Consider the following 12,687-nt stretch of genomic DNA (forward strand, 5'->3'; position numbering starts at 1 on the left):
TTCTCATTTTATGTCTAAAAATGTGTGTCTCATTCTATATTAAGCCTTTGATTGTCAGAAGGTAGGTAGGTAGCATTCTTAATCTTAATTGTAGGTTCTTTGGAATTGTGTTAACCCCTTCATTTTTTTTCTTTTTTTTTTTAATATAAATTTTTATTTTCAACATTTACTTCCACAAGATTTTGAGTTCCAAATTTTCACCCCATCTTGCCCCTCCTCCCACCCCAAGATGGCATGCATTCTGAATATCCCTTCCCCTAGTCTGCCCTCTCTTCTGTCTCTCCCCCCTTTCACTTATCCCCTTCGCCTTCTATTTTCTTACAGGGCAGGATAGACTTTTGTAGCCCGTTTCCTGTATTTCTTATTTCCAGTTGCATGTGAAAATGTTTTTTTTAAACATGTTTTTAAAACTTTAGGTTCCAAATTTTCTCCCTTCCTCCCTCCCCACTCACCCTCATTGAAAAGGCAAGCGACTCAATATAGGTTATATATGTGCAGTTATGCAAAGCACTTCCATAGTAGACATGTTGTGAAAAACTATTTCCCTTAATCCTATCTTGCCCTCCCATTTATTCTATTCTTTCTTTTAACCCTGTTCCCTCAAAGTATTTCTTCTGATTACCCCTTTCCCAATCTGCCCTTCTCTCTATCATCCCCCTGTTCTCTTGTCCCCTTCTCCCCCTATTTCCCTGTAGGGTAAGACAGATTTCCATACACAATATTCCCTCCTTAAGCCAAATCTTATGAGAATAAGATTCACTCATTCCCTGTCACCTTCCCCTTTCCCTCCTCCACTGTAAGAGCTTTTCTTTTCGTTTTTTTTGTGAGATAATTTACCCCATTCTACCTCTCCCTTTCTTCTTCTCCTAGTATAATCCTTCTCATCCCTTAATTTTATTCTCCAGATATGACCCCTTCATCTTCAACTCACCCTGTGCCCTCTATCTATCTATACATACATACATATAATTTTTTCCTCCAACTACCCTAATACTGACAAAGGTCTCATGAGTTATAAATATCATCTTTCCATGCAGGAATGTAAACAGTTCAACTTAATAAGTCTCTTATGATTTCTCTTTCCTGTTTACCTCTTCATGTTCCACTTGAGTCTTTATTTGAAAGTCAAATTTTCTATTCAGCTCTGGTCTTTTCATCAAGAATGCTTGAAAGTCCTCTATTTCACTGAATGACCATTTTTTCCCTGAAGGATTATACTCAGTTTTGCTGGGTAGGTGATTCTTGGTTGTAATCCTATCTCCTTTGCCCTCTGGAATATTATATTCCATGCCGCGTCCTTTAATGTAGAAGCTGCTAAATCTTGTGTTATCCTGATTGTGTTTCCACAGTACTTGAATTGTTTCTTTCTGGCAGCTTGTAATATTTTCTCCTTGACCTGGGAACTCTGGAATTTGGCTACAATATTCCTAGGAGTTTTCCTTTGGGGATCTCTTTCAGGAGGAGATCAGTGGATTCTTTCAATTTCTATTTTGCCCTCTGGTTCTAAAATATCAGGGCAGTTTTCCTTGATAATTTCTTGAAAGATGATGTCTAGGCTCTTTTTTTGATCATGGCTTTCAGATAGTCCAATAATTTTTAAATTCTCTCTCCTGGATCTATTTTCCAGGTCAGTTGTTTTTCCAATGAGATATTTCACATTGTTTTCTAATTTTTCATTCTTTTGGATTTGTTTTACAGTGTCTTGATTTCTCATAAAGTCACTAGCTTCCAATTGCTCTATTCTAATTTTTAAGGAAGTATTTTCTTCAGTAAGCTTTTGGACTTCCTTTTCCATTTGGCCAATTTTTCTTTTTAGGGCATTCTTCTCCTCATTGGCTTTTTGGACCTCTTTTGCCATTTGGGTTAGGCTATTTTTTAAGGTGTTATTTTCTTCAGTATTTTTTGGGTCTCCTTTAGCAAGCTGTTGACTTGTTTTTCATGATTTTCTTGCATCACTCTCATTTCTTTTCCCAGTTTTTCCTCTACTTCCTTACTTGCTTCTCAAAATCCCTTTTGAGCTCTTCCAAGGCCTGGGACTGATTCATATTTTTCTTGGAGGCTTTGGATGTAGGAGCTTTGACTTTGTTGTCTTCTTCTGGTTGTATATTTTGATCTTCTTTGTCACCAAAGTAAGATAATATAGTCTGACTCTTTTTGCACTGCTTGCTCATGATCCCAGCCAATTACTTGAGTTTCAAACTCTTTGTTAAGGTAAGAGTCTGCTTCCAATGTGGAGACTGTACTGTCCCAAGCTTCGGGGGTTTGTACAGCTGTTTTCAGAGATACTTGTAGGGACCTGTAAATTTTCAGTTCTTCCAAGGTGGTATAAGGGGCGAGGTGTTTATGCCTTTCCTATCCTGTGCTGTGGTCTATTAGTGACCACAAGCACTCCTTTCTGTCCTGGAACTGTGAGGAGGGTTTTCTCTCCCCAGCCACTACAAGCTCCACCATGCCAGCGCTCCTCCTCACCCCAGGACCGCTGCCCAGAACTGTCACCCAGATTTGAGAAGTTAAGTGATTTATTTAGGGTCATAGCAAGTGGCATAGCTGAGCTTTTAATCCAGATCTGATTAATTCATTGTTACTTTCCCTGCAATGTACTAGACAAGACTTCTTGACCTGGGGGACTTATTTTTTAAAAGATTTTGGTAAATTATTTTCAATAGAATTGATTTCCTTTGTAATCTTAGGTATTTTAGGCTTCCAAAAACTTTTTTTTTTTTGCGGGGGTGAGGACCAAGATGGCAGAGAAAATGCAGGGACTCACCTGAGTTCTCTCAAATTCTCCTCCAAACAACTTTAACACCTTAAAATGAATTCTGGAGTGTCAGAACTCACAAAAGAATGAGTTGAAACAATTTTCCAGCTCAAGACAACTTAGAAGGTCAGCAGAGTGAGAGTAGACACAGGCAGCAAGACATCAGCAAGCCTTGGGGGTGACTGAATCAATAGTGGCAGCAGTAGCTTCTGGAGTTTTCAGTCTACAGGTGGTAAGGGGTCAGACAACTGGTCAGAAGGAGATTACAGGGGTCCCTTTGCTGCTATGATATGCAAGTCACAGCCTCAGGGTAAGGAGGACCACTAGCACTCCAGAGCTTGTAGCCATAGGGGAATGGAGATCCTGGCCACAGTTCCACAGGAACAAGCAAGGAGAGCAGTGATCCCCACCTGTCCTTATATAATACTACCTTGGGAGAACTGAAAACTCATAGATACTTCACCCTCCAACTAGCAGCTAGAAAGGCCTAAAGCTTAGGATAGTGTCCCCTCCACCCTGGGAACAGAGTGCCATTTTAACATAGCGTTAAAAGTCAAGAAATAGGCTGGGAAAATTAGCCAAAAAAAAAAAAAGAACCTGACCATAGGAAGTTACTGTGGTGTGAGGGAAGATTAAAACAAATTTGGAAGGGGAGAGCACAGTCAAAAATGCTACATCCAAAGCTTGAAAGAAAATGTAAATTGGTCTCAGGCCCAAAAAGAATTCATAGAAAAGCTCAAAAAGGATTTTTGAAAATCAAATAAGAAATGGAGGAAAAATTAGAAATGAGTGATGCAAGAAAATCATGAGAAAAGTGAAAAGCTTGGTAAAGGAGGCACCCTCCTCCACCCAAAAAGGAAAATAACACCTTAAAAAACAGAGTAGGCCAAATGGTAATAGTTACAAAAATCCATCAAAGAACTCATGAAATAGCAGAATTGACCAAATGAAAAAGGAAATGCAAAAACTCACTGAAGAAAATAACTCCTTAAAAATTAGAATTGGACAAATGAAAACTATTATCTCTGAGACATCAAGAAACAGTAAGATAAAATCAAAAGAATGAAAAAGTAGAAAATGTGAAATATCTCACTGAAAAAACAGCTGATCTGGAAAATAGATCCAGGAGAGATGATTGGACTAGCTGAAAGCCATGATCAAAAAAAGAACCTAGACATCTTTCAAGAAATTATCAAGGAAAACTGCTCTGACATTCTAGAACCAAAGGGTAAAATAGAAATTGAAGGAATCCACCAGTCACCTCTTGAAAAAGATCTCAAAATGAAATCTAGGAATATCATAGCCAGATTCCAGAGCTCCCAAATCAAGGAGAAAATCCTGCAGGTACCCAGAAAGAAGTAATTGAAGTATCATGGAGACACAGTCAGGATAACACAAGATTTAGCAGCTTCTACCTTGAAGGATAGAAGGGTTTGGAATATGATATTCCAGACCACAAAGGAACTAGGATTATAACCTAAGAATACTCAGTAAAACAGGATAATCCTGCAGGGGGGTAAATGTGTATTCAATGAAATTGAAGCATTCCTGATGAAAAGCACAGAGCTGAATAGAAAGTTTGACTTTCAAATATGAGACTTAAGCATAAGAAGGTAACTAGGAAAGAAATGAAAAGGGATTCAGTGAGGTTAAACTGTTCACATTCTTATATGGGAAGGTGATACTTGTAACTCCTAAGAACTTTCATTTTTAGGGCAGTTAAAAAGAATATACATAGAAGACACAGGTGTGAATGGACTATAATGAGATGTCTAAAAGAATAAAATTAAGGGAAAGTGGATTGGGCAAATTGAGAAAGGATTGGGAGAGGGCAAAAGAGGTAGAATGGGGTACGTTATCTCACATGAAAGTTGTAAAAGAGCTCTTACAGTGGAGGGAAATGTTTGAACCTTACTCTCATCAGAATTGGCTCAAAAAGGGAATAATAGACACTCAATTGTGTATAGAAATCTATCTTACCCTACAGAAAAGTAGGAAGGGGAAGGAATAAGAAGAGGGAGAGGAGTGGTAGAAGGGAGGATAGATTGGAGGAGGAGGTGGTCTACTAGAAGCAAAACACTTTTGAGAATGGACCAATGTGAAAAGAGAAAGGATAAATGGGGGAAATAGAATGGAGGGAAATACACAGTTATCAACTAAAAAAAAATACAGCAAATTGATGAAGGCCTCATTTTTCATGAGGATTGATCCAAATTTATAAAAACAAGCCATTCCCTAATTGATAAATGGTCAAAGGTTATGAACAGGCAGGTTTCAGTTAAAGTAACCAAAGCTAACTATATAGTCGTACAAAAAATAATCATTATTTAAATGTTAGAGAAATGCAAATTAAAACAACTCTGAAGTATAATCTCACACCTGTAAGATTGGTTAATATGACAGAAAAGGAAAATGACAAATGTTGGAGGGGATGTGGTAAAAGTGAGACACTAAAGTGGTGGAGTTGGGAATGCAAACTGATTCAACCATTCTGGAGAACAATTTGGAACTATGGCCAAAGGGCTAGAAAACCATGCATATGCTTTGAGCCAGCAATACCACTAGTAGGTTTCTATCCAAAGAGGTTGAAAAAAAAAAAAGAAAAGGACCAATATTTACACAAATATTTATAGCAGCTCTTTTAGTGGTGGCAAAGATTTGGAAATTGAGAGAATGCCCATCAATTGCAGAATGGCTGAAGAAGTTGTGTTATAGATTGTGATGGAATACTATTGTATAATAGGAAATGAAGAACAGAATGCTCTCAGGAAAACCTGGAAACACATACGTGACCTGATGCAAAGTTAAATGAGCAGATACAGTAACAGCAATATCGTACAATGATCAACTGTGAATGACTTAGCTATTCTCAGCAATGTAATGATGCAAGACAATTCTGAAGTACTTATGAAAAATGTTTTGCATCTCCAGAGAAGGAACTGATGGAATCTGAATTTAGATTGAAGCATGCTTTTTCTTTTTTGGTCTGTTTTCTTTTGCAACATGAGTAACAGAAATAAAACATTCCATGAAGGGGCTTTAGCTTTGCCAGACTGCCAAGGGCTCCATGACCCAAAAAAAGGTTAAGAACTCCTCCACTAACAGATGACCAGCAGGGTTATCTTTGGGATTTGAAGAGTGGAGCTGAGATAGTTGAGTGAAAGTGACAAGGCAGAGGGCTAATGATCCCCTGCATGTGACATGCAGACAGTGGCTGCTGAACAAAGCAAGGCTTCTTCCTCACTGACCAGAAGCTGAGAAGTGCCTTAAAAGAAAGCAGGCTCTGAGGAATGTGAGGGGTAGTGTGGTTAGAGACTTGTCTATCTTGGATAATTACTTGAGTCTGTTATGGTATTCAAAGAAATTTCACATTGCAGCTGTCACAGCCAACAGCTTCACCAGTATTGAGCTTCTATGTGGATACAACACTCCCCCATCTATGAGGGTTGCTAGGAGATACAAGTGCAAAGTCCTACGCTCCAATCCACACCCCACACGTATAGTGGGGAAGGATTGGGTCATGGTGGGGGTTTTCCTAATTACAAAAAAGTCTGACATCTCAGGAAAAATGGTACCATTTGCTCAGCTGCAAAGAAGCTCACATACTGCCTCCTCTCCCCTTTGCTCACCGAGCATATTGAAGACAGCACTGTGCCCTCCAGCATAAATGCCCAAGGCTGTGCCAGGCAATCTCCCAATAGATATATCCTCTGATGAGCTCTGTAGCATACATCTCCTAGAGACAGTCCTACTTTGTGTTTTTTGCTCCTCCTTTGCCTACAAATGTGCACAGGACTCCTCTATCCTTAAAAAGCATTCATGGACCCTATTGTTCCCTCAACCCAAGCTATTGTCCTATGTTTCTCCTCCCCTCACTGCTAAACTATAGAATGTTCTATGCTCCCTGCTTCCACTTCCTCACAACCCATTCATTTCTCAGTCCCTCAAAATATGGTTTCTGATCCTCTCACTGCAGTGAAACTTCGGTCAAAGGTTGCCAACAAGCCCTTAACTGAATCTGATGCCTTTTTCTTCATCCACATCTCCGTTAACTAACTTCACAACTTTTGACCCTGCCTACAGTCTCTACCCACTCCAGTTCAGCCTTCATGCAACTGCTAAAGTGGTCTTCCTAAAGCAGAGGTCCAGCCATGTCATTTCTCTCCTTGATAAACTCCAGTGGCTCCCTAATCCCTCTAGAATCAAATAGAAACATTTCTGTTTAATATGTAAAGCCCTTCACAACCTGGCCCAAACTTGCCATTCCAGCTTTACTATATACACATCTCTTTCACTCCCCTTCAGTATTGTATGGTCTAGCCAAACTGGCCTTCTCAGCATTCCTCACTCAAGGTTGTCCCATCATCTAATTTTGTGCTTTTGTAGAGCCTATTCCCCAGTCCTGGAATGAACTTCCTCACCTGCACCTCTTGGAATTGATCATCCAGGTCAAATGCCACCCTGCCTACGTGAAGCCTTTACTGATTTCTCCAGCCACTACTGTGATCCCTACTCCAAATTACTTTGTATGTGTGCGGATGTACATTCATGTGTATATATTGTTTCCCACCTTGGAATGTAAGCTCTTTGAGGGCAGGGATTGTTTCATTTTTGTCCTTACGTGGCTAGTGCTTGGCAGATAGTAAGCGTTTAACAAATTCTTGTTGGTTGATTGACCGTCACCTCCTCATGGATACTCTCGTCCCTTCCCTTCAGGGACACTGCTCTCATGACCATTTCTCCATTTCATTGATTAGACCATCATCCATGTCCAATGGATATCCTCCCAAGATTTTGTTCTGTTCTCTCCTCTTTCTCTACACTCTTGCCTTTGGGGATGTAATCACTTCTTGGGTTACTTACGTCTACGGACAGTAGACCTATCTGTGTGTAAATGAAAAGGCATTACATGCTTTTTATGTGCCAGGCACTAAGTTCTGGGGGGGAAATATAAAAAACTAGTCAGTCATTTTCCTCAAATAGCTTGTATTATGATAGGAGAAAACTGCACATAGGGGAATGGTAGCCAGGGAGCATTTTGGTCAGGAAAATCACTGGGATGGTAAATGGATGTGTGAGGCAGGCAAATGATAGACACTAAGGTGCTATTGATTTGATTACTGTGCCCAGAGCAGAGACGGAAAGGAGGGGAAAGAATGTGTGAAAGTGGATCAGGAAAGATGAGGGGGTTTTAAAGCATGGTTTGTGGGCTAACCAGATACAACGGGCCAAGTAAATTTGCATTCAGTCAGGGGCCAAAATGAATCTTTTCCCAGAACTTCAGGAAGTCCTACATTAAAATCTGGCCTCAGATACTTACTAGCTGTGTGACCCTGGGCATATCACTTTACCTCTGTCTGCCTCAATTTCCTCATCTGTAAAATGAAGATATGATAGCACCTACCTCCCAGGGTTGTTGCAAGGATCAAATGATATGATAATTACAAAATGCTTAGCATAGTGCCTGGCACATAGTAAGCACCCTATAAATGTTAGTTATTGTTATTATTTCCATATCTTTAACCACTTGCTGCCCCTCTATACCTTGATGATCAGATGGCATCACAAACTCGGTACATCTAAAACAGTATTCACTTTTCCTGCTGTGACCACTCAAATTGCCCCTCTCCCAAAACTGTGTATTCCTAGAGAAAGCACCACAAATTTCCAATTTATCCAGGTTTGTAACCCGAGTTATCCTTCCAGGAGTGGGGAACCTGCAGCCTCGAGGCCCACGTGGTCTTCTAGTTCTTCAAGTGCAGCCCTTTGACTGAATCCAAACTTCACAGAATAAATCCCCGAGTCAAAAGGCCACACCCAAAGGCCTAGAAAGCAGCCTCGAGGCTGCAGGTTCCCCACCCCTGCTTGACTCTTCCTTCTTCCTGACACCTCGCCTGCTTCCAAATCAGTTGTCAAGTCTTGTTGGCGTTCAGTATGGTGCATAGGATGCTAGATGTAGGGTCAGGAAGACCTGGGTTTAAGTCCTAGTCAATTTCCCTTTCTGTGCTTCAGTTTCCTAATCTCTAAAATGTGGGCTTGGACTCAATGGCCTGTAAGGACCCTTTCAGCTCAAAAATCTATGATTCTGTGATCTCTTGCATCCTTTCCACCATATTTGCTCCCATTTGTCACATGCATGAAACACTATAATAGCCTCCTAATTGGTCTGCCTTGCCTACAGTCCTTCTGGTATCCAATCTATCTTTGCATTACCCAGCTGATGAAACAATCTTTCCAAGGAAGAACCAAATCTGGCCATATTAGTTACTCTTCACAAAATCTTTCAGCAGCTTTCTGTTTCTCCCAGCAATGTGTTACCCTGGGATAAATTCCCAAATCCTCTCAGACCTTTGGTTACCTTATATGCTTTTTTCAGTAACTCCCCACAGGTTGGAAACCATGGATCTAATGAGTCCTTCATCCTCTGCCCCAGAGTTCATTCCTTTGCCTGGGAACTTAGTGATAATAAATGATTTGTCATGTGTGGTAGTGTGGGGACTGAATTATATGTAGTTACTTTTAAAATTTTACTTGAACTTTGAAAGGAAGCATTTGTCCTTTTCATCCTGACCACTTCCCACTGCATCCTATTCTTTCTAAACTCATTTCCTCCTGGGTACCAGAGAGAAAGCCAAGAGACCTGTACCACTGGGTAGTACAGATGGCAATGAGGCAAGAATCAGGGCTACCACTTCAGAGGGGGTTTTATAAAAGTCTCAGATAAATACCAGCCTTATCCTTTCACTGCTATAGAAAGGAAGATAGACTTGGAATCAGGAAGACCTAGATTCCAGTCCTTCCTTGGATACCAGCTAGGTGACCATAGGAAAGTCAAGTAACTTCTCTGGGGATCAGTTTCCTGACATCTAAAATGGGAATAATACATAAAGGAGATAATGTATGTAAAGTGTCTTGCAAATATGGCCCCTGGGATACCCCAAGAAAGTTATTGTAAGTTCAAGGTACTCCAAAGGTTCACATACACACAAAAACACCGAGGTCTTTATCTCATCTTGTTCTGAAACTTGCCAAATCCCCTTAATCTCTCTTCTATCAACAGGGGGGTGGGGGGGGGAATGGGGATTTAATCCTGCTGCAGTGATCTCTGTGGCATTTAAAATCTCATTACTGTCTGTTACATGCATAGTAACCTAACTGTGTTTCAATCAGTCACAAGCCATTACAAGTGGATTGTCAAATCTTATGAGTGAGGGAATCATGAAAGAGAAAGAAAGTGTCCAAAACCAGGAATTGGTATTTGAGCATGTTCCACATCATCTCTAGATAAAACCCAAGGCCAAGCAGAAGTGTGCTTGTGTGTAGTTGAAATGCTGTCATTACTAGGGAGAGAAGCCGTTGCCCAAGAAAAGGGCACTTCAAGGGAACTCCTAGGTGAGTGACCTGAAGATAATTTTATTTGGTGGCTGAAATATATCCCCCACTCCATTAGTAGTTGGTTAGTCAGTTAATTTTATGGATAGCTCTCTGCTCTGTAGAGTTCAAAAAGTTGAAATGTGAGCCAAGGGATGGGTATAGCACTGATGGCACCCCACCTGTACACTCAGCACCCCCACCGCCTAATTGTCATATGCAGAGAAGTTTAGCCCTGAAGAACCTCTGCTGGGGTCACTACAAAGCCTGCACTCACTCCTTTTTCTGGACGTGGGCATGTGGTTTGTTCTGGTTTCAGTCCTGAAGAATCTGGCCTCTTAAGGAGGGCGGAGGTGAGGTTGGCGTGGGGGTAGGGGAGGGTCCCTTTTCTTACATTCATTGGCACATTAGACTCTCACTTCAGCAGCACAAAATGAATGCTAAACACAGGACACTCAGAAGTATGCATTTAATAAAAACAAACTTAGAACAGGATTTAGTAACTTAGAACTAATATTACAATCTGCTAGGAGGTTGATATTTAAATTTTATCCAAACATAAAGGAGTTTTCATGGAACCTAATTAGGTATTTTACATTTCACCTCAGTATTGAATTGCCCAATCCACTCCTGGTACCTGTGTGCTAGTAAAATGGCTAGGCTTGGGTCGTTTCTCTTGCCGATGGTTATCTCCAATGCAGAAGCTTTCTTTGCCACCAGCCTGTTCCTGCCAGGACTAAAACTAACATTCCTTTGGACCCAGGACCTTTAGAACTCACAAGGTCACTCTTGAGCCTGGACAGACCCACTTCCAGAACTGTTTTCAGTCACTATGAAGGAAAGGAAACACAAATAGAAAAGGCCTTTAGGGGCCAGGCATAAGGTCACCTGTTGAGTCCACTCTTGATGTTTGGGGACAGGCATGGGGGGAGGAGAAGAGCTCTGTCCATGCCATCCACGCCCTTACACAGGGGAGTTATAGCAAAGAGTATGTTACTCCCATAAGGGAGAGGGTCTCAGCCAACAGAAGGGGCAGAGGGAGGTCGTCTCCCTTTTGTACACTCCCTTAGTAAACCATCAACTCTTCTAACTCCTCATCTCACAATTGCAAAGCCCTTAGCAAATCTCACAGGGCTGGAAACAGGTCTTCTAAAGCTTCCCAGTGGTTGCCCTGAACCAGGAATGGAGACTCTGAGAATGCTGGTAGTGGGGGAGAGGGAAAAGGGAGCCTGGTGGGAAGGGTATTAATCAATTTTGTATTAATAAATACAAAATAAATACAAAAACCGTGCAAAGTAATTTCTAGAAATGAGGGAGTCAGCAAAGGTCTGTCATAGGGCATGGCACTTAAAGGAGGTATGGTTTAAAAAATTTTGCACAGAGCCAGAAGAACATTGTACATAGTAACAGCCACGTTGTACAATGACTAACTTTGATAAACTTAGCTCTTATCAGCAATGCAAGGATCTAAGACATCTCCAAAAGTCTCATGCTAGAAAATGCTATCCACATCCAGAGAAAAAATTATGGAGTTTGAATGCAGATAGAAGCATACTATTTGCCCTTTTTTTCCCTTCTGTTTTGTTTAGTTTCTACTTTCTTGTGGTTCCTCCTATTGGTTCTAATTCTTCTTTACAATATGACTAATGTAAAAATATGTTTAATAGTAATGTATATGTAAAGCCTATATGAGATTGCACGCCATCCTGGGGAGGGAGGTGGAGAGGGAGGAGGAGAAAATTTAAAACTCAAAAGCTTATGCAAGTGAATGTTGAAAACTAAAGATAAATTAATAAAAAAAAATTTTCACAAACAAAACCAATGCAGTTGAAATTTGAAGTTAGTTAACTAAGGGAAAATCTTTGTAGAAAGTTTCTCTGATAAAGGTTTCATATACAAGATCTAGAAGGAATGGATTCAAATTTAAAAGAACAGGAGCCCTTTTCTAATAAATGGTTAAAGAATATGAATAGGCAGTTTTCATAGGAAGAAATCCAACCTATCAACAAACAAACAAACAAAAAGTTCCAAATTGCTAATATTTAGAAAACCTCTGAGTCCCACTTCACGCTCATCAGATTGGCAAAGGTGACTAAAGTGAAAATTACAACTGTTAGGAAATTACAATTTCTAGGAATTGTAATTGTGGGAGAACAGGAATACTGGTGTGTCTTTGGTGGAGTTTTGAATTGGTTCAGCCATTCTGGAAAGCAATCTGGAGCTATTTCCCCGTACCCCCAAATCACTAAAATTGTGTAAAGCCTTTGACTTAATAATACCACTATTAGATCTATACCACAAAAAGGTAAAAGAAAAAGGACCTTATATGTCACAAATATTTATAACAGCTCTCTGTTAAAGCACAGAACTGGAAAGAGGTGCCTGTCAATTAGGAAATGGTTGAACAAGTTATGGTATATGAATGGAATGGAATATGATTGTGCCATAAGGAATAATAAAGTAGATGACCTGAGAGAAACCCATAAAGACTTGCATAGATTGACACAGGGAGAAGAAAGCAGAACCAGGAGTAACTACATTGTAAAGACAAAGAACTT

The sequence above is a fragment of the Phascolarctos cinereus genome, unplaced genomic scaffold (genome assembly GCF_003287225.1).
Source record: "Phascolarctos cinereus isolate Bilbo 61053 unplaced genomic scaffold, phaCin_HiC Scaffold_4;HRSCAF=312, whole genome shotgun sequence".
Lineage (NCBI taxonomy): Eukaryota > Metazoa > Chordata > Mammalia > Diprotodontia > Phascolarctidae > Phascolarctos > Phascolarctos cinereus.